The 23,303-nt window shown below is 38.3% G+C and overlaps 1 long non-coding RNA gene across 1 annotated transcript in view; it reads left to right on the forward strand.

Annotated features, from left to right (window-relative positions):
- The window catches only part of LOC113457727, a 19,565-nt gene extending 15,853 nt beyond the window's left edge, over positions 1-3,712 (forward strand). The window contains exons 2-3 of the long non-coding RNA XR_003378233.1: positions 2,550-2,722; positions 3,596-3,712. This is a non-coding gene — a long non-coding RNA (uncharacterized LOC113457727). The remainder of the gene's footprint in view (positions 1-2,549; positions 2,723-3,595) is intronic.
- Positions 3,713-23,303: the final 19,591 nt, after the last annotated feature.

Below are 23,303 nucleotides of genomic sequence, written 5' to 3' on the forward strand. Positions count from 1 at the left end.
GAGAGAGAGAGAGAGAGAGAGAGAGAGAGAGAGAGAGAGAACAAGCTGGGAAAGGTTGGGGTGTGTGTGTGTGTTCAAAACTTCTAAGCTCCCCCCAGTAGTGACAAGCCTCCTTAGACCAGAACACACCCACTCCAATAAGACCACACCTCTTAATATCTCCCCTCCAACAGTTTCACCAATTGGGAATGAGCATCCAAGCATATGGACCTATGGGGGCCATTCTTAATTAAATTACCACAAGACCTCAAGGAAACAAAGGAGCTAGTGCTAGACTGGTTTGAAAAGGAAAGAGGCACTTTCTGAGCAGAGCAGAGTGCAAGGACCCTGAGTCAGGAGTTTGCTTGCCAGGGTCAGAAAACGAGGCAGAGCAAAGACGGTGGAATGTGGTGCCATGAAGGAAGCACATCAGAGACAAACTTGCAGCTAATCTAAAGCCCGGAAGCCAAGCAAAGAGAATAGCTAAATCCTGCTGGAAGGTGTTAAAGGTCTCTGGAGAGAGGATGGCTTAAACGGTGGGGTCAGGGTTCCCTACAAACTCAAAATCGTTTCAAAGTAATTTGCATATATATATATATATATATATATATATATATATATATATATACACATCTTGTTTTTAAATGATAATTTACTCCTTTTGAAAATATGTTAGAAAATGACTGTATGTGTCCTCATCGAGTCACCAAGCATAAAGATTGACTATGCTATGCTTCATTTCTGCAGTCGGCTTCCCTTTAAGTGGTATGCATAGAGACTTGCTGTGGCTTGCTACAGAGAAAATGAGTGATTTGAGTTTTTCTCCGGGACTAAAGACTGATCCAGATTATTTGGCAACATCTTCCGTTTGGGCTGCATTTGCATTTTAATGCAGTGTTGATAGACACCGCTATCTTCTCTCTACATTTCATTCCTTTCCTTTACAGAACAGCTACTCTGATCGGAGGGTTAAAATAACTTAAAATGAAATCTCTGATGGAAATCAGGCCAACCAATTGAAATAAATTTAAAAGGAAATCCTACTTCAGGATGCACATGTAATAGATCAAAATGATATACTTCTGCTGTTTCAGAAAAAAAATGAATTGCTATGAATGCTGCCTAAACAAGAGAAGAAACTTCAAAATACTGACATCAGGAAAAACAGAAGGCTTAACCAAGCAGGGGGTTGCCATAATACAGACAGATACTACATACTTCAAACTATACATGCCTGATGAGGACTATGTATTGATCTGTTAATCTGTAATGTTTTGTTACATACTCATTATGAGTAGGGGATGTGCCAAGCACAAGGATAACTTATAAGGAATCATGAGAAGTAAACTAACTATATCATAAGTATGATTTTGGAAAATGAGCCACGAGTGTAAGCAGAGTTATTATAAGAATATACAAGACTGAAAAATTGGGACACGTTCAAAGAACATCATTTGAGATGAATACTCAGCAAATCGGGATCTGGAGGGTGGTGCAGTAGAAAGATTATTGAAAAGCCATCAAGGGCTCCAGTTCCCATTAAGAACTCTACCCCTATATAGATTTGTTACTTTAAAGATGGAATATACAGCAAGAGAGAAGACACAATACAGATGTTATGCAATAAAAAAATGCTTGATGTAACTAAGTACAAAAGACTAGGGGCCTTTGGAAATGTAGCTGCGGCCTTCTTCACCAGATACATACATCTGGTCTACCACTTATCTTGACCGTTTTTAGGCTTCAGAAAGACAGTGTTGATAGCCCTCATATCATTCCCGTATATCTACCACAACCAATACACTTTCCAACCCTCCATCAATAAATTTAAAAAACAGGATCCATTGACTTTAAATGGATGGCCCTAACACCTCCTAAAACATAACCACCTGTGGTTCTTATTTTTTTTTTTTTTAACGTAGAATCCTGGGTCTTACCTCTTAGTGGCCATTCAAAACATCTGAGGCTACAGTTAAGAGATCAGTAACTGTAGACCTTTTCTGGATGATTCCGTTGCATGAAACTCATTCTAGGCTTCCCATTACAGCTTTCTTGCCATCCAAAGAAGCTGGTATACAGTTGGACCCTTTGCCAAGGATTCCATAGGACTAACGCATTTATCTCTCATTGGGTTTCCCATCTTTTGTACAATTTATTTGTGTTTAACCTTTTAAAACTCTTTAGTGTTTCCAAAAATAACATGGAAGAATTCTTCTTACACTGTGCTAATTTTTTAAAGGTAATACTGTGCCCTGTCATACTTTCATCTCATCTATGAGTAAAAATATTCATAAACATATTCAAAGAACTATCTAAAAGTTAGCTTTTGTTGCTTTTCAGGATGAGATTTTTCTTCTCTGATTTTATTCTTCTTTCTCTTTCCCCATAATTTTTGCCCTTAAAATTAAGTACATATCTCATAATGAAAATAACGCTAGTCTTTATTTCAGTATGGAATACAATGAAAATAAATGCCTGAAACTCTTAGTGAGTGAACAGTCAAAGCGTCTGTGTTGGCCCTTGCCTCCTGCATGTGGTAGATACATTCAACTGTCTCTGCTCTATTTCAGATCTGAAAACCTTCTTTGATCACCAACCTTTGCCCTACTTTCTCAGAAAAACATTAAGTCATGAGAAACTCTGATTCAGGGCCACCGAGGCCTTAGAAAGTTTCAGTTTGGGGATGAAGGAAAATCACAGGGGGACAAGGTCTGCTCAGTTTTACAACTCTGCAAATCTTATGGTAAGAAATTTTAAAAGCACATTTAAATTCTTAGCTCAGGATTTTAAAGTTGAGGATAAAGGGAATCTTTCCAAATGGAGAAACAGCCAGGATTTAAAAAGATGCTTGACTTTTTTCAGTAAATGTTTCAATTACAAAGCAACAGATTATTTTAAATTTGTTTGAATGTGTGTGATATATTATCATATAATGTAGAAACTATATTCTATATTATATAGATATATTGATCTATAAAGTGACATATTGATCATTTATAGTCTCACCATTATCTATCTTCCTATCTATCTATCTATCTATCTATCTATCTATCTATCTATCTATCTATCTATCTATCCACTCATCCATTTATACATATATAACAATAGGGTGCATTTTCTTAGTCTATGTAAATTTCTGTGATGTCAGATTCGAATATACTTTGGAATCTTTATAAAGCTATAAATAGAGTTAACAGTGTTCATATTTCTCAAAGTGCCATAGTATTATAGTGTGCTTATTTTTCAAATTGCTATGTAGGATCTAGAAATATCAGCAAACCCAGAGACAACTGAAATTGTCACCACACTGTCTGTTCACATGAAACCATCTCTTCTAAACCATCCATGTGTGTGTGAGGTCTCATCAAATGTTTAATCAATGAGCTCTGTGTGCTATTACCTCAGGTTCTCTTCCTTTCGTCTCTCTGTCTTATAGTAGTCAACGCTAAGGAACACAGGGATAAAGGGCAGCATGAATGTAAGGGAAAACTTATTTTTCAGAAAGATATTCGCTCTGTGGAATGTGGTTCTTAAAGTTTATGAATAAAGAGTCAATGATAACTTAGGTAAAAAAAACCTAATTTTGTTTTGTTTTGTTTTTTGTTTTTCGAGACAGGGTTTCTCTGTGTAACGGCCCTAGCTGTCCTGGAACTAGCTCTTGTAGACCAGGCTGACCTCAGACTCACAGAGATCCACCTCCTCTGCCTTCTGATTGCTGGGATTGAAGGTGTGTGCCACCATTTTCCAGAAAAACCTAATTTGTAAAAATTGAAAAATTTAGCCAAATTTTAAAGGATGAATTTGGTAAAGTGTTTTTTTTTTTTTTTTTTTTTGACTCCCCATCTCCTTTTAGAAAGTGTAATCCCTTTAGGTCTTTCATAAAGTTGGGAAAACTGCTGCCCGTCAACTTGTAGGCATTGGAAACTGCCAGACATGAATGCTGAAATATTTCTAGATGGATCTGCATTTCAGACAGCAGACTATTGATGTGTCACTGGAGGAGTTCCCCATTTTCTTCCTCAGTAAATCACAGAGCACCCAGAATTAGATAAATCTTAAGTTTGGAGAGAGAGCAAGGCAAGTATTCTCAGATAAATGACATCACAGGTAACTACTGGGAACACATAAGAAAAACTGTAGTATAAAAGACTCTAATAGCGCAGAATCCTGAAGACCAGAAGTGAGAGCTTGGGAAAGGTAGGTCCTGCTTGTCTGCCTTTCCAGGGGGGAGCAGGGTGGCTGCCCTCATTTCAGGACAACATACCCCCCCCCAGCCCTAGGTAGTTTTTATTCAAGAATTTCTCCTTCTTATTCTATAGCGGTATCTGGTTTTGATATTTGCCGTTTTATGCCTCAGAAAGGATGAAATCAACTGACAAAATGAGAAAATTATGTGGCTCTCTTCCCAACTGCAAGTTGTATTTCCTGTGGGTCTCTTGAAATCATCCCACGGCTAGAGTGCTTTAGACCGTAAGTCACCAGCAAGACAAATCAGAGATCTGACCCCCCAGGTCCCAGATGGTTCCGTTGGCCAGACCACCACTGTCTGTAGAATTACAGGCACAGCTGAAGAATGGGTAGGGCCTGGCAATCATGCAGATAGTGGCCCTGATCATAAAACAGGTGTCCTGCTTTGGTCCCCGAGGGCAGAATGACATAGAGATTAGATAATGTAGCTCAGCATCTTATCAAGGAGGAAAGAAAGCCAAACTGCTCACATAGGAAATCCATGGCGACCCAAAGCAGACGGGCTCAAAGGTTATCTCCCTCCTCCTTTAATTAAAATAGAATGAAGACAAAGATGAAAGAATGTAGAGACTGAGGAAGTGGAAGAGGGAGCAGGAGATAAAAGAACAGCAAAAATAAAAGGAATGAGAAAAGGGGGTTGTCAAAAATACTGTTCTTTCCAGTGACCAAAACGCCCGGCCATTACTCATGCTTTGTTTCCCAGGCACTTTTACTAGAGATTTTATTTCCCCATTTATTCTCCTTTATACCAGTATTAGAGTCTCCGTAGCATGCCTTGTTAGCGGTACGGGGTATTCTGGACCACGCTTTGTCTGCACCTCCAACTCCAAGACTGCCCATGCCTGTGAGGGCTCTAAACTCAATTAATGAGTTATAATAAAGCATTGGCCTGACTCAAGGGACCAGAGAGGGCTTCTCCAATGCAGAAGAGCTAGCTGGGGACAAGATTAGGCTAAAGTAAAAGATTGAAGATCAGTAATTGCTTTTAGAAGGAATGAAGAGTTTAAATCAGAGTCATTAAGAACTTGCCTTTCAAGACAGTGAATTCCTTATTAAACCCCTGGAACTTCACAAAGACCTTAAATATAGATTCAGTCTCAGTTTACTGGTAATCCAATAGCGATTTCCTTAGAAATGTCCCATTAAAACTTTCTGAATATTAGAAGCATTATCGTGTGAGTGACAGAACTTCCTCTCAGATAGTTCAGATGACGTAATGATTTTGTCAGTGAAGCCAGCAGTGTGGCACACTGTCTGCAGTCTCAAAATCTGGTATGGTGTCCGTCAGTCTGTCTGTATTGTGGTGGAATACTGCTGGTGTCCCCAGGAGTCAGAACACAGAGCAAAGGACAGCGGAATACAGGTACGAATTTGTGGTGTATATAAAATTTCAGGGGCAATTTGCTTTGACATTAAATTTAAATTCAGACAAACAGCGCTAAGGAATTCTTAATTATTGTTAGTAATACCACAGAAATTTATGTAATAAAATGAAGAAAATAGTCAGCAGTCCTATCCAGCTGTGGATGTCTCTGAACCACAACAATGCCCAGCACAGCAAGATATTCCTACAGGAGCAACAGTGGCATATATTTTGGTGGTAACCAACAGCTGTTTAATTGGATCCAAGGCTCACTTAACAAAAAGGAGATCATGGCTGGTACTGTAATCTAGCCAAATGCATGCAGCTAGTGAGGTCATGAACCTTACAGGAGTAAGGTTCTGCCACTTTTTTAAGTGAATGCAGCGTCTAACTGTGTAACGGCGTAAACGAATGCAGACAGATTGTAAAAATATATATATATACAGCTTTAATAGACTTACAGAACCACCGGTCCCGCGGAGACCAGGAAAGCAGAAGCAGTGGCTGGGAGCACTGCTCGCCAAATTTATATGCAAACATTAGCCCGAGGTGAACACGCCCCCTAAGGGGCGGGACTTATCCCTACATAACTGCATTCTAAATATGCATCCTTATACCCACAGACACATACCACTCTCACCCCTCATTAAAGAAACTCCTTGTTGCAGAAGAAGGAGATCAGTATAGGAAGCTACAACTTGCCAAATGCGGATAACAATGGACTGTGGGTGCCCATCCAGTTTGTTCATCTACAGCCTTTGCACCTAAAGGCTCAGTGAACCACTGGGTTTTGGTTTTGCTTTGAGACAGAATTTCACGCAGCCCACGGTGTCCTTGAGCCCTCTTTGTTACTGATATGCAACACCAGAATTGACTCCAGAATTGACTATACAAAACTTTGATGTATACATAGAGACATTTGATAATAAAGGACTGATATGGATTAATTATATTAAATTGTATTCAATATCCCAGATCTTAAAAAGTAAATTCAATTAACTGTCCTAGGGCATTGTAGACAGGTTGAAATTCCTGCAGGTTTGCACTACAGTCAGCAAGGGCTCCTGCACCAGCTACTGCACTGAGCTTGCATTAGTGCACTTCTCAGAATGGCAGCCACAGGCCGCATGAGGCTGTGGCCTTTGAACTATGACCAGTCACTAGAAATGAATTTCCATTTTCAAAGGGCCAACTAAAGACAAACTCATCTCTTATTTCCCCAGATGTTGTAAGCTGCTGTAAATACACCCAGACACAACACAGCAGCCATTTCATAAGCGAGCTTCCATCCAGGAAAAATTACTTCCCTACTCAGGAAGTCTGCTAAGATGTATTTTATCATTAAAAGTAGTTAATGAATACTTTAGGAGCAAACATACTTGTGGAGAGTCAGCCAAATTACTTGTCAGTCAGACTTAATTGTAGAGTTAATTAGTGTTAATTGGGTATGATTGGTTCTGTTATATTACATGTCGAAGTTAATTCCATTAATCTCATCCTATATGGAGATACATTTAGATGCAAGTTTGTTAAAAATGGTTTCTAAGGTTAGTTTTGAGAACTGTAAAAATCTAAGATTTTGGGCCTTTCTTTTTTGAAAATTTAATTCCAAATTTCATCTAAATAGAGAAGCCAAGACACTTCCTCACTTGAAAATAAGGAAATATTCTCCAGAACGCACCAAGTTTCCAACTCCAAACAGAAAAAAATTATAGCGTTAGCTAATAAATTTCCTTAAATTATCTTGCATGAATTATTCAGTTCAGATTTACATAAGAACTTTTAACCATGAAATTTTCAGGAGTTGTGTTTAGATCAATAGAAACAGATCTTTTGAGGATGAAACTCAGAAGTCTTGATTTAATTCTTTTCCTTTAATTTATTGTGATTATTTTTTTCATGTGTGTGTCTATTTGCAGGTATGTGCTATACATATGTTTGCAGGTGTGTGGTATACATGTGTGTGCATGTGTGTGCATGTGTGTGCAGGTGTATATGTGTGTGTGCATATGAAAGAACAAGGCAGATAGCCTTAGTTTTTATTCCCCACCTTATTCATTGAGGTATGATCACTCAACAGAACTCAGATTGCCCCAAGAATTCAGTCTCCATCTCTGGGTGCTGAAATTGCAGGTAGAAGGCCAGGTCCACCATACATTTACATGAGTTCCTGGAAATCCAAACGTGGGCTCTCATACTTGAATGGTAAGAGCTTTATCCACTGAGCCAACTCCCCAGCCCCTTTTCACACACAAGCAAATGTAAAATAAAATATTCTACATGCATACATGTTTTGTTGATTATGTACTATTCTCACTCTCTTTCTTCCGCTCAGTTGAAGAAGAAATTAAGTATCCATAAAAGTGAAAAAAAGACCAAGTTAGAGAGTCTAGCTGCTCTAACTTAACCTATAATTCACAATATAAAACATCCTCTCTGGACAGTTCTCTAAGTAGCATAATTATTAGCCATCCAAAGCTGTGGCAGCAGGATCAGAACCATGTTCTTTCTAATTGGGGTTTGCATTACAGCGAAAACAGGTGATAAGATTTTAAACATGGAGAACAATTATGGCTTTTCTTCTTTCTTTCAAGTGCCAGCTTCCGTTTGTGAGCTTTCTCAAACACTAGGAAGCACTTTCAGTGGACTTCACTGTGGAAAGGCTTAGAAGTTTCTCAGTGGTAAGTCCCCCAAACCACAATGAGATTCTGTTGGTAAATCCCAGAACCCAGAGCGTCGTTTTAGTAGCCTGGGTTTTCTCTGTAAGTTACCCAGAAATAGGATTAAAGTGCAGGTATTTGGGAACTAATTGCTGGGAATGCAGGTTTAGAATTAAGAAAGAGAGAAGGGAAATGAAGAGAAGGAGGGGGCGAAGAAGGGAGGGACAGTCCAATGCCTGACATATTCCGGGACACTGAGGCTAGATTCTGCTGGAATCTTCTGAAGCTGAATGTAGAAAATGCTCAAGAAAGGAAAGAAGATAAGGTTTATACTATTTTTTCCACTCCAGTTTGTATGTGTGGGGTGTTAATTGTTTCTATAAACTCTGCACATCACAATATCAAAAAAGACCTAGAGCACAACAGAGAATGTAGGCATCAAAGCAAAAATGAAAGGCTGTTAAATTGTGTGCTCGTATGAAGCTGCCAATACGATAAAGATTGTGCTGAAAGATGGACCAGAAGATAGAGAGTACAGGTTTCTAATGCAGTCACATATGCACCAGGGGCTGATGTCTTAACTGTAGCGGTACAAGACTATAAGGCAGAGTACCGTTATTTGTGTATTAATGTATATCTAGCCTTCTCTGAGTTGTGAAAACAACTGAAACCATGCTTCGCTCATGTCTTACATTGGCAGAGTAAACAGTGTCCATGTCCACTTCATCTACTTAATTTCTTATCCTCATCCAAGTTTTTGCTTTTCTGCTCCTAGTAAACACTGCTTGGCTTCTCATCTGTAACCAGTGAGAAACAGTCAGTCCCTAAAAAGAAGGTGCCTACTTAGCAAGAAACTGATGCTTGAAACATATGATGGGGTCTTAAGCACCTGTGTGATGCTGTTGAGATGGAATGCCTAATTCCAACTCGATAGGGTCACCACCAGAGCAAGCAAGAAGACTGCCAGTTACTCTTCTAATGGAATTTCTAGAAGCATCCAAGCAGAGTGTATAGTTATGAATATTAACACTGCTCTGAGGCTTCCTAACAAGTGGCACTAGTAGAAGAGACTGTCATAATACATCCATCTCACCCATGATTATCAGCCATGTTTAGGGAGAATAAGCCTTGCTCCTTGGTGCTCTCTCCTTTCTCCAAGATGATCTTGCTCTTCTTGACAAACCATTGTCATCACGATGCTCTTTGAAAATCAAGCTTCCATTCTATTCCCAGGGCCAGCTTTCTTTACGAATTGACCTTTGCTTCTAATTCCACTGCTTGAACATCATCTCTGATTGATGCTAGCTTTCTGCAGTCATTGACTATCTGTACTTGTGATTTTGAAAGCCTCCATATTAATTCTCTTTGAATTTTGACATCACTTTATTCCAGCAAAACTTAGGTTCAGTTTCTGAAAACTCAATCCCTCTCTGAAAACAAGTTGTTACAGAAAAATTGTACCTATATTAAAAAATTTCCAATATTAAGGTGCCTACTTAGCAAGAAATTGATGCTCAAAACTTATGATGGGGTCATTTTATAAATATTAGATTTACTGTGCTTTTTAGTTATTACTTGCTGAATTATCATGTGGGAACTCACTAAATTGTGTCCTTTCTAAAAGTACAAAGACAAAATGAAGTATTTATTGCATAATTTCTCCAAGTTCTCATGGACTCCTCATCTTTAACCATATTAACGACAACTCCATCTCTTTTGTGAATTTTTCTACTTAGGCTTAATGATAAAGGGGATGTGTTAACTCAAATAAGCAAATACTTAAAGAAGCATTTGAATCACAATAGAGTTGTACCTCATGTTTAATAAGCAGCAACCAAACGTTTCTGCCTCCACTTCTTAGCCTGCAGCCAGTGTAGGATTTATTTTCGAGAGATGCCCACCCCCACTCAGTGCCTATAAGATGACTGCAGCAGCTCTGGCCCTTAAATCCTCTTGTCTAGTGAAGAAAATGAGAGCATTTTTGGGAATTCACAGTTAAATATTTATTGAGCCTTATTGGCTCTGATTGACTTATTCATTTATATTGGTTTGTTACAGTTACAGTTTGGATTTTTCAAACATTTAAACCCTTATGTTTTGAAGTCCTCTCCTTCAATATCTGCACAGTGAGACTCTAATTTATTAAGATGAGATGAGAAGGCAGGAAGTGATCGTATAGGCACTAATCTAATACAGCTGGTATCCTTATGAAAAGGGGACATTTCAGTATATGTATACAGGGATATGTGAATATGGGGATAAGACTGTAGATGAATGTTTTCCTCTGGACCAGTTTATTTCCTGCTCATGCATCCCCATAGCCGCTTATGAAATAATCACTCAGATGCTCAATATCAGTTAATATCAGTTATAATTGGTCAATGGCTCGGGCTTCTTACTGGTGATCTCTACTTATAAATTAACCTATTTCTATTCATCTATGTATCACAATGTGGTTGTGGCTTACAAGTTATGCCCTGGCATGTTACTCTTTTGGTGGATACATGGCATCTCTCTGACTCCACCTTCCTTCTTTCTACATCTTTGTTTAGATTTCCTGCCTAGCTATATTCTGCCTGGCCATTGGCTGAAACAGCTTCATTCATCAACCAACAAAAGTAACACATATTCACAGAATACAGAAAGACACTCCATACATAAGGCAGTAGTCAGGGTGCTACAGCAGAATCCCAGAAACACCAAACTTTACCCACCTCCAGATCTTCAGAAACTGAGAGAAAAGCATGGAAAGGTTTTGCTCCACAGATCTGCAGGTCAATGACTTCAACATGGTGATCTCAGTTATGATCTCAAAACTGTAAGGCTGTAAGACAATGTATGTCAATAGCCTAAGTAACCTGGCTTGGGACACTTTAATTTGCAAAACCAGAAAACAAAGAAATTGACCTAGTACCATGATGAGATGAAAGCACTGCTCTGGCCAGAACTGGAGTCTCCACACCAGGAATGCCATATGAATACCAGGAAACCGTGAAGGAAGGAATGACTCAGAGGGATAGCTAAGGACACATTAGAGTTGGAGGATAAGCAGAGGTTCTATAGAGTAGTCTTCAACTGTTCACTACATACTTTCTTATTTCCTTCCTAGAGAGGCCAACTCCTCACCTCATTTATCAGTCTTCGTCTTGTTAGTCCACCAACCATACCTAATAGTAGCCCCTGACAAGATCAAGTTCTTCATGAATGCTGCAAACATTGGAAACGGCCATGGTTTTCTTCCAAAGCGGAAGGTGTACTTAGAATAAAACTAGCGTTAGTCCTCAGGTATTATCTATTGTCTGCAGAAGCCATCAGAGACCCAAGAAAGGTGAATAATGGAAGATCCATCTGGAGATCATTTCCAGAAGCCTGTGATCAGAGGGGTGACTCCAGAAAGGGCTTTGATGTAACAACAATTATAATGTGAATGATTGAGAGTTTCAGTTCTTGTAGATATTGGTACTTAAGGCATGTCCAGAGGCTACACACGCAGCGGTCAGAGAGTCAAATAGGGTCAGAAGGAAATGGTCCATAAGTCAAAGCCTTCATGGGGTTCAAATAGAGTTCCCATAGGGAATTATAGTTGGTAAGGTTCAAGGCAAACAAGCACAAGTCACCTGAGGTCACAGAATAATTAGGGAGTAATTACTATAGCACATACTCAGAGTTCATGCAAAAAGTGATGACCAATGGGGCCAGCAAAGCAGGTGTCATCTGGCTGTCATAGGGAAGCGCCATTCTCAGTGGTTGGAAGGCAGCTATATCAAGGAACTAGACATGGGTGCGGTGTGGGATGGTAAACTTTGTCTCCACTGCGTCTGAGCACTGCTTCTGGTGTAACAAAACACAACTCTTGGATGTTTTTTCAGGCATTTGATTGCAGCAATAATTAATAAATAAAATTTCCTAATGAAACATAAAATTACAATGACTAATTGTTACTGATTGTGGTAAAAAGAAAAAATACAAAACAGTATTGTTTCATTTGTAATCACAAAAGGAAAAGAGGAGTTTGGGGGCCACTGAGGTGGCTCAGCAGGTGAAGGTGCTTGCCACCAAGCCTGATTTGTGACCAAGAACCCATACAATAGAAAGAAAAAATAGACTCTGGTCTCCACTTGCACATCAGGACACACATGTGTCTTCCCTCGTATAAATAGATGCAATGCATTTCTTTGAAATAAAGAATAGTTTGAGGTAGAAACAAATTCTCTGTAGTAGTAAGATGTGAGAACCTTCGAATTATACTTTGGGGGAGAATTGAAGTCACTGTATATTGGGATGATAAGGGTTGTGCCATTGGTATATACAGTCATGAAATGGGCCGTTACCATTCTGTTTGTTTTACATTTGACTCTATAGGGTCTACTAATTTACAATTAAATTTAAAAATCCACTTGAGCTAATGAGCTAATAATTGCAAAGAACCCAGAGCAGGGATAAACGACACCACAAGAGGATAAGCTTCTATTTGTGAAAGTCAAAACACCCGAGACTTTAATTACATCCCTTGCTAAACCTGACTTGTAATCAGTTATGGGGACCATCTCATTATGGAGTTCCTAAACAACACAATGAAACCCACTTCATCTCCCAAGTTTGAATCTTTTGAGAACGGGGATTTTCTGATTATTTTGCATCAAGTCAATGATATCTTTGTTTTCATTGAAATTTAAGGGACTCTAATTAAACCATCAGAACTTCCATTTAAGTTTCTTAATTGAGTGATGGGTCTATGTTTGAGGGATGACATACCTAGTACATCAGGAAAAACCATACCTCCAAACAATATACATATGTACTTGCACATAGGCAAGCAGGTGAAGCTAGGCTCACTATAATGAAGATATAGACCATTCGTTTTTAGTACTTTCAAAAACTAAACCTAAATGAGCAATGCTGAAGGTCAAGAAAAAGGTTCTCCAGTGTGGAGATTTTCAATTATGTGTTATGAATCAAACGTAGGAAGGATTTATACCTACATAAATGTATGTGTGTATATATTCTTTCAAATTTGAAACATACCAAAGCTACAGAAAAGAGCAAATGATACAATAAACACTCTTACTTGGTTAACTTTAATTCTATCAGGTGTGTTTTGATCAGTCTGGAAAAGTCTGAAACGAATTTGTATTTCTGCTTATATAGATTATATTCAATATACTAATAATAATAAACATCCATTACTTGTCAACCACTAACAAAAATTTCAAAGACAGGCATTTATTTTTAATTTACTGGTATATATGTGTTGCTTGCATCAACTTTAAAAGTCAAGATACACATCCTGAGTGAGCATTCTTATTTTCTGTTTGGAGGGCATGTTATTGGGGTGGTAACCAAAGTAACACAAAGCAAGTAGGCTAACTGCTGCTCTCCCTTTCTTCCAAGTCAAATCCCCCAAGTTCCTCCCAGAGCTGAAGCAGACCACCTGTTGTTACTTTCCACACTCTCTGCCTCCACTTCCAGAGGACTAAGCAGATCCTGAGGGAACACCCTGCTTTGTTCCCCATGTGGAACCCCTCAGCTGCTACTTCCTATTCTATCTCTATTTCTAAGAGTTAGCTCTCAATACCTGGAAACACGTTTACCTGGAACTCTCAGTAGCCACATCTACCAGGATCCCCGAAGAATTTCCTCTTAGGCAATGCACAGCCACCACACTCTCCTAAGAAACAGAGAGGGCTACTGAAACCTATCAAAACATCCACCTTGGGCTGGAGAGATGGCTCAGAAGGTAAGAGCACTTTCTGCTCTTCCAGAATTCCTGAGTTCACTTCCAAGCAACCACATGGTGGCTCTAAATCATCTATAATGAGATCCGGTGACTTTTCTGGCAAAAAGGCATACATACTGGCCAAACACTGTATAAATGATAAATAAATAACTCTTTTAAAAAACGCACCCAACAAAGACAAGACTGGATATCAGTACATAAAACTACAAACTTGACAAACCCAGATACCTAGATGCCAGCACAAAGACACAATTAATAACAGCCAGGACAATATGTCTCTACTAGAGCCCAGCAACCCTAACACAGAAAACCCTGAGTACTGCAACTTAGCTTAAACAAAAGAAAAAGAATTTAAAATAGCATTTATGAATATGGTAGAGGTCCTTAAAGAGGAAACGAATAAATCCCTTAAAGAAATTCAGAAAAGCACGAACAAACAGTGGAAGGAAATGAATAAAACAGTTTGTGACTGGGGAGAATAGAAATAGAATCAATAAGGAAAACCCAAACAGAGGAAATCAAGAAATGAAAAGTTTAGTAACTCAAACAGGAACCAAGGAGATAAGCCTCATCAATGAAATTCAAGAGACAGAAGAGAGAATCTTGACCATTGAAGATTGAAGACATGATAAAATAAATGGATACTTGGGTCAAAGAAAATGTTAAATCAAAAAAAAAAATCCTGGCACAAAATATCCAGGAAATATGGGAGACTAGCAAAAGACCAAACCTAAGAAAACTAGGAATAAAGACAAGAAGATGAAGAAACCCAGGTCAGTGGCACAGAAAATATTTTCAAAAATATTGTTAACAAAATTATAGAAGAGACATTCCATAACCTAAGGGAGATACCTATCAAGGTAAAAGAAGCATACATAATTTTAAATTGACTGGATTAGAAAAGAAACTCCCCTCCACACATAATAATCAAAACATTAAAGGTTTAGGACAACAAAACAAAATGATTAGGAGCTACAAGGGGGAAAAGATCAAGTAACAAATAAAAGCAGACCTATTATAATAACACCTGACTTCTCAATGGACATTCCAAAAACCAAAAGAGCCTGGACAAATGTTCTACAGACTCTAAGAAACCACAGATGCCCTGTTATTACTATTATACCCTGTCACAATAGATGGAGAAAATAAGACTAATAAAACCAAATTTAAACAATATCTACTCATAAATCTAGCAGTAAAGAAGGGGCTAGAAAGAAAACTCTAGCTTAAAGAAGTTAACGGCACTCAAGAAAACTCAGGGAATAAAGAATCCTCAACCATCAAATCAAAATAGGGAATGCACATATAACAAAACAATATGACAGGAATCAATAAACACTGCTGGTATCTCTCATTCTCAGTGGTTTCAATTCCCCAATAAAAGAAACAGACTAACAGAATGGATGAGAAAACAGGATACCCTCTTCTGTTGCCTAAGAAACACATCTTAACATCAAGGATAGACATCTTCTCAGGGTGAAAGGGTGGAAAAAGATATTCCAAGTAAATAAACCTGAGAAGCAAGCTGATGTAGCCATTATAATATCCAACAAAATAGACTTCAAGCCAAACTTAATCAGAAGAGATAGAGAAGAATACTACATATCCATCAAAGGAAAAATTCACCAAGAGGACACTGCAGTTCTTAATATTTATCAAACACAAGGGCCCCCAAGTTCATAAAAGAAACACTACTATAGCTTAAACCACATGTTGACCCTCACACACTGACAGTGGGAGACTTCAATACCCCATTCTCACCAATAGAAAGGCCATCAAGATAAAAATAAAGAGAAATGTTGGAGCCAACTGATGTTATAAACCAAATGGACTTAACAAAGATTTATAGACTATTTCGCCCAAACACAAAAGAATATACCTTCTTCTCTGCAATTCATGTAATGTTATCCAAAACTGACCACACATTCAGACACAAAGCAAGTCCCAGCAGATACAAGAAAATTGAAATAACACCCTGCATCCTATCAAACAACCACAGATTAAAGATGGATATAACAACAGAAACAGGAGAAAGCTAACAAACTCATGGAAACTGAACAACTCTCCATTGAGTGAAAAATGGGTCAAGACAGAAATTCAAGGGTTTCTAGAAGAGAAATAAAGTAAATACAAATCATACTCATACTCATTTATGAGAGGTGATGAAAGCTGTTCTAAGGGGCAGGTTCATAGCATTTAGCACTTACATTAAAAACAATTGAAGAGATCTCATACTAGTAACTCAGCAGCACCTCCAAAAACTCTAGAATAAAAAGAAGAAATAATATCCAAAAGAAGTAGACAGCAAGGAATAATCAAACTCAAAGCTGAAATACAAAGAATTATAAAATAAAGAGTTTGCTGTTTTAGAAAACCAGTAAGATAGATAAGTCCTTATCCATATTAACCAAAAGGTGAATAAAAAATATCCAAATTAACAAAACCAGAAACAAAAAAGGAAACTTAACAATAGACCCTGAGGAAATCAAGAGAATCATAACACATACTTTATAAAACTATACTCTACCACATTGGAAAAATGTGGTAATTTTCTAAAAGAAATGGATCATTTTCTCAAAATATACCAATTACCAATGTTAAACCAACATCACATAAGCAATTTAAGCAGACCTCCATAGCCTCTAATAAAACAGAAGCAGTGAAAGGTCTTCCAACCAAAAGTTTTAGAATCAGACGATTTTTAGCACAGAATTCTACCAAACCTTGAAAGAAGAGTAATGCCAACATACCTCAAAATATTCCACAAAATAGCAACAGGAGGAACATTGTCCAATTTGTTTTATGAGGTTCAAGTTATCCTGATACCCAGACAAAATAAAAACCCAACAAAGAAAGAAACGAGCAGACCAGTTTCCCTTATGACACTTTATTTGTATCTATGAAATTTTCAAAATCTGCGGAGTGGTAGTATTCTCTTCTCAAAATAAATTATTCAAGAATTAAAAATAATTATTTACGAAAAGCAAATATCCAGAAACAAGATAAAATGTTTTAAATTTCATACAAAGATCTAGGAGAAGGAGGAACATATCTGCACCTTAATGGAGGTAGAGATAAATCAAGGGAATAATAGAAACATTATCATTCAACCTTCAAAGAGATACAGAAACAGGTCTGGGAATAGAGTGCATCCAGCCATTAAAATTGCATCCTTGGTTATGTTAATAGTATAAAATTAAGCTAAGAGTGGGGGAAAGACACTTGAGAGAATTATAATTAATTCAGACTTTTGCTGTCTTCTTACATGTATGTAATTACGGTAACAAAGTCTACCACCTTAGTAGAAAATCTCAAATTATGCATAATGCTCAAAATTATGTACTACATCTTATTAGAAAATTAATTTCATTGGGGTAGGAAGTTGAGAAACACATCAGCATGTCTGTGATCATCTTATCTCAGGAAAGTCCAATAAATATAATTATTCTTAGGGATATTCTTTATTTATTATTTTGTTTCAGTTTTTGTTTGGTTTGGTTTAGTAGGGAATGGTATTCATGCAGGAACCAAATGGTTGGTGTCAGACATATCCTTCAAAATTAAAGAAGGTAATCTAAATATTACAGGCTGAAAAAAAATGTAGCTTTCTCTATTTCTACAAGGCAGCCATGGGATACACTGTCAAGAAAAAAAAAAAACGGATCGCAAATTTATAGCACATGTCATCTGGTTACACTTTTTCTGTACCTGCTCTCCATGGCTTCTTGAACTGGGTGCTAGGAGGTGCTAACAAGAGAGACAGATGAACTGTAGAGAGATTTAGATTCAATGACTGACTCTACTCGATGTCAAAATAAGAGCATTGCTGCAGTTCTGACTACAGCATTTATCATTTAAAGTCAGCCAGGGCAGCTCTAACCTACAGCTGGGACTAGGGTGCGTAAATTGAACCCTCACAAGAATTCCTTTCAGACCTCGGTTGCAGACTTTCACACATCTGTCGAGAGCTGATCCATTCAAGGCTTTCTCAGAGACCCCGATGAAAGCCCAAAATGAACCTAGTTCTATGCCCTTGTTCAGGAGTTCCCTTGGCAAAGCCAATCTAAAACTGGGGCTTGGACCTCGAAGTAGTTAAGGTTTGGTTCCTGAGAACTTGACTCTTCCCCCCTGAAGAGACTGGAGCTATCAGTCCTAAGGCTGCTATGTGCTCTGTCTGTCATGCTCTTGAGATACCCTGCATTCCCTTTGTGAACATTGTGTGATTAGCCTCCTGCTGACTTTGCCTCATCGTACGACTGTGCAGACTCTCTCCCGTTTCTCCCTTGAAAATTGCAATGAGGTACTGTAGCTTGTGCCAAACCTCACAGTCCCAAACCTTCTCTCCTCCTTTTTCTATCCTCTTTATCTTCTGATCTCCTCTCTCTCAGTACCCTGCCACCAAAGAACTGGTCCAGGTCAACTGGCACGTGAACAGGGACACAGAACAAGAGCATTGTGCCCTTTCATCGGGGCTCCTGAGAAAGCCTTGGATTGATTTAGCCCTCAACACAGATCTTTCACGTATTTAAAAAACACAGTGGTTTCAACCAGTAGCTGGAAGTTCTGCTAGTTCTCAGCTATATTTCAAATGCAGAAGATGTTTTTGTCTATGGCTCCATGAGAATAAGAGTCTTTCATGATCAGGAGGCAGGGCAGCAGTTAGACAGTGTGACTAGTTAGGGAACTGGAAACCACATGCTGAACCACACCACAAAGCAGAAAGAGTAAACTGGAAAGGGCACAAGGCTTTTAATCTGAAATCCACTCCTAATGACATACTTCCTTCAGCCAAACCAAACCCTTTGAGCCTCCCCAAACAATGCTACCTGCTCTTAATGTTCAGTTGCTCAGTGCAGTGTTCAAAGCCTGACACTATAGAGGGACATTTCTCATTCAAACTACCATGGAGATTAAGAGAAAAATCAGACACAGGATTATGAAAGATTACTAACCCTTCAGAACCTTGGGAAAACATGACACATTAGTGAGCAGCAAGTTGTGCAAACGACAGCACGTGTGAGCCAATGCACATGCTCACAGATACATGCAGAAGTTAGAGGAGGATTTGGGTGTTCAGCTCTATCACCACAGCCTTATTCATTTGAGACAGCTGAGATACTAATAACTATCAACCTAAAAAATAATGGGTTGAAATAAACTATTTCTTCTTCCTTACGTACCCTCCCTGCGGGGGAGCTTTATTTCATCTCTACTGCCTATTTTCCTATTACTTCCTTGAGCCCATGAAATGGGCACCGAAGGTGGAGTTGTCATTTCCACCAAACTTTTAGCAACTAATATATTTAAGACTCTGGAGTAGAGCTGCAGTCAGCCTGCTAATAGGTATCACAAGCAAGAGATAACTCTTCATCACTGTCGGTCATTGAAAATCGGGAGCCATTTGTTAGGGTACAGAACAGCGCTTGTGCTCAATGACACAAAGGATTTCATACATTGTGCTAATACAAGAATGAATGCAGAAACGACCGAGGATTTCCCAGCACTTTTGAACTAAAAGCAAAATTGACAGCTCAGTTAATAAGGAGGGTACATTGCAAGAGAATAGAGCTGGAAACTCTGTTCGGTTACTAGATAACTCTAAGCATGTGTGCTTGCTCAATAAATGGCATCAGCCCTCATATGAGTGTTTAAGAACATCGTCCTCTGAGGCCAGGAAGGTTCAGCTCTCCAGAGTGTTGACTGTTTTTAGAGGTTGGATCTGAAGTTCCCACCACCCACATTGAGTGACCTGTAACTTGAGCTTCGTGAAGTCCAGAAACGTCCTCTGGACTCTGTAGCCATGTACACACACGTGTGTACACACAGAGAGAGACATGCACATATACGCATTAATAAAAATAAGAAAAATATTTAAGAGCATTATCATCTCAATATGCAATAAACCTGTAGACTGAGACAAAGTATCATTTTTCTTTAAAATCTTTTGGCAGGGCTGGGTACTAAACCTAAGGCCTCAAACATTAGTCAAAAGCTACCACTAAGTTACACTCCCAGGTTGACAAGTTATTTTTAACCTAAGATTTTATTTTAGAGTACTCTATTACATGCTAACTAGATTGCTCCTATCAGTCCTTGTTTGCATTAATCTTGGGTTTCTAATTTGTGATTATGGGTTCATCTTTATTTCTCTTCTATTATTTCTTTCCACTCTTGCAGCCTTGGCTTCTCTGGGTTTAGTAAGCATCTGAAATTAAGCTAGAACCCTGTTTGGAACAGTGCTTTGTTGGCATCTCAAAACTCTGGAAAAACAACATTATTTTGTTCCTGAAGTTTAGAGCATTGCTTACAGTGCTACTGAGGGAAATTTTGCCCATATGGATACTTTGGAGGTGTCTAATTTACATATACACTACAGCATTCAAAAAGAAAAAGAGGTTCAAGGAACAAAAGGCAGTTGTACTGACAAAAAACATTCCAGTGGAGATTTCCACTGTATGCTGTGAATTCCTATTCCTAGGGCAGAGGGACGGCAGGTATTCACTACACTTGAAGTCCACTGATAGCAGCTCAAACAATCATAGAGATTAATGTACATCTCCAAGAACATGTGTAGGACTCCCATTGGAGGAATATGGGGAACAAGAGGCTGTCAAAATTGTTCCATGACATCAGAATGAGGGGATTCAATTAGGAAGCGTTTTTTTTTTCTTCCTGCTGACATTAAGGTTTAAGAGCAGGTTTCAGTGGTGCACATACAGATTGTTAGTGAGAGCAAGACCATAAATGTGTCTCAGAAGTAGCTCCAAACATCCATCTTCTGGAGAGACATGACTCCCCTCTGAAAGGAAGTTAGCTAAGTGGACCCTAGACACTATTGGGCTAGTTAAGGAACATACAGAAACATTGTTTCTGATTCTCTTGTCATCTTAGAGAATTTGCTAACTAGTAACAAAAGTCACACAAGAAAAGCAAGTGTTGCTTACATCTCCCTCTTCCCTCTTTCTCAGTGTATGAACTTAGACATATCAAGAACCTTGGTTATTTATAGCATGTTTTTATATGCAAGTTAAAGAAATAAAGGAAGGGGTGGGTATAGCTATCTTTTTACTAAAAACACTTCCCAATCAGCTTTGGCAGAAGCCAAGCCTTCACAGTCTGTTCAACTAATACTTTCAATCTGAGTGGTGGTCAGAATCCTTCTCTACTAATTATATCTTCTTTTTTGGAAAAAATGAAACAAAGGTTCTATAATACAGTAATGAATATCCAGATACTCACAACATAAATTCAATATGGAATTTCAAACACTGACCTCAGGATGGGCATTCAGCTATGGGATGGAGAAAGACAGAAGAAAGAGAATACTTAGTCATATCTTTTTTTTTTTTTGGTTTTTCGAGACAGGGTTTCTCTGTGGCCTGTCCTGGCACTAGCTCTGTAGACCAGGCTGGTCTCGAACTCACAGAGATCCACCTGCCTCTGCCTCCCGAGTGCTGGGATTAAAGGCGTGCGCCACCATCGCCCGGCTACTTAGTCATATCTTAATGAAGTATTTAAGTATGGGGCACCATCTATTGGCCAGAATGCATTCAAGTTACAATGCCTAGAGGTACAGAAGCTTAGGGAATGTAGTCTTTGGCTGGATGTCTTAACTAAATAACAATTATAAATTACTGAGTAAGAGTGTGAATTTATCCTACTCACCTGTCCACTTGTTTCCTTACTAGTTATGTCTCATGAATTTAAATTTAAATTATAAGTCTTCGGAGTATAACTTGCCTAGCCTAGTACTCAGTACCTCCCAAAATTATTGGAAGAATATATTAATCTGAGTTAATAATTCATAAATTTGAGGTTTTGTTTATATGGATTTAGCAATTGGCTATGTCATTATTGAACTAAGACTATTTGAGGTTAAGGTGATAAGCAACTGATTTTATTAAATAAGAAGCCAGAATAGCTATGGAGGCCAATTGAGGATATAAATGGTAGATAAAAGTAGAATTAAGCTCAGAGAGTTATAATGAGCAAGAAGAGACTGGAAAAAATAACCTCAAATGGATTTAAGTTTTTCTATGACTTAACATTGTAAAAATATACATAGTACAAATTTTAAAATTAGTGTAAAGCCAGGTGGTGATGGTACATGTCTTTAATCCCAGCACTCAGGATGCAGAGGCAGTAGGGTCTCCATGAATTTGAGGCCAGCCTTGTCTTCAAGAGATAGTTCCAGGATAGCTAGGACTGTTATACAGAGAAATCCTGTCTCTAAAAACAAAGCAAAACAAATTAGTGTAGAGCATTTCCTATCGTCCAGTCAGCCCACACTTAGAATAATTAAACATACCAAATCTATACCTAACCGTTCACTGCAATGCTTCATTACGAGCCATAATAAATGTAAAGATAAAAGATGATTTTTAATAAGGCAAAGGCCATCTAGAATGAACTTTTGGTCTTTATCATGGGTGTGTAATAGAGTTCAACACTGCTTCTGTGTTTTGGAAGTTGAGTGATAGCTGACTTTTTTTTTTATCTGAAAAATAAAAAAAAAATAGAAAGAAGAAACACCTGTCACACCAAAACAGGGCTGCCACCAGATGCAGTCAGTTCTCGTGAATGGTGCCAGTGTGTGCCCAATGACAAGGCAATTAAGAAGTTCATTTGGAGCATTGTAGAGGCCTTTCTAAAGCAAGTCTCTGTGATGCTCGTGTACTTCCCAGGCTCTATGTCCAGCTGCTTTACTGCATGAGCTGTGTTATTTATAGCAAGGTGGTCAGGAATCAATCTCAGGCATTCTGGAAGGACCAAACTCTCCACCACAATTTAGACTCGCTGGTGCTCCCCTGAAGTCTCACTAAAGCCCGTGTAAAGACCTGGCTGCAAAAAGACAAAAGAAAAAAAATCTGGAAAAAATAAAATGAAATTACATCTTAAAAGGTCTGATCAGTTTTATGATATTTAAGACAGTACGTTAAAAACAGCATTTTATATGCTATATTTAAAACCTATGTTTATATTTTATTATAACTTTTTTAAAAAAACCAAGTATTTGTTCTTATATTTGCAGATATATAGTCCTTGCCCCTCATCAAGGAAACTTCTCTTTGCAACAGGATGAAGACTATTATAGAAAACCACAAGCAATCAAAATGCAGACTTGTGGAACCCAGTCCCAACTGATACATCTGCAACACAATTCATGCACCTAAGGTTCAGGAAACAATAAGGAAGAGCCAGCAAAGAGGATACATACATATTCATATGTAGGGGTGCCCTTCTTTGAATATAGGTCTATTGAAATTCAAACTTTCTGTTTTGATATAAATGTTTAACTTTTCCACAGTGAACAATA

Source organism: Microtus ochrogaster, linkage group LG5, assembly GCF_000317375.1.
Source record: "Microtus ochrogaster isolate Prairie Vole_2 linkage group LG5, MicOch1.0, whole genome shotgun sequence".
Taxonomy (NCBI): Eukaryota; Metazoa; Chordata; class Mammalia; order Rodentia; family Cricetidae; genus Microtus; species Microtus ochrogaster.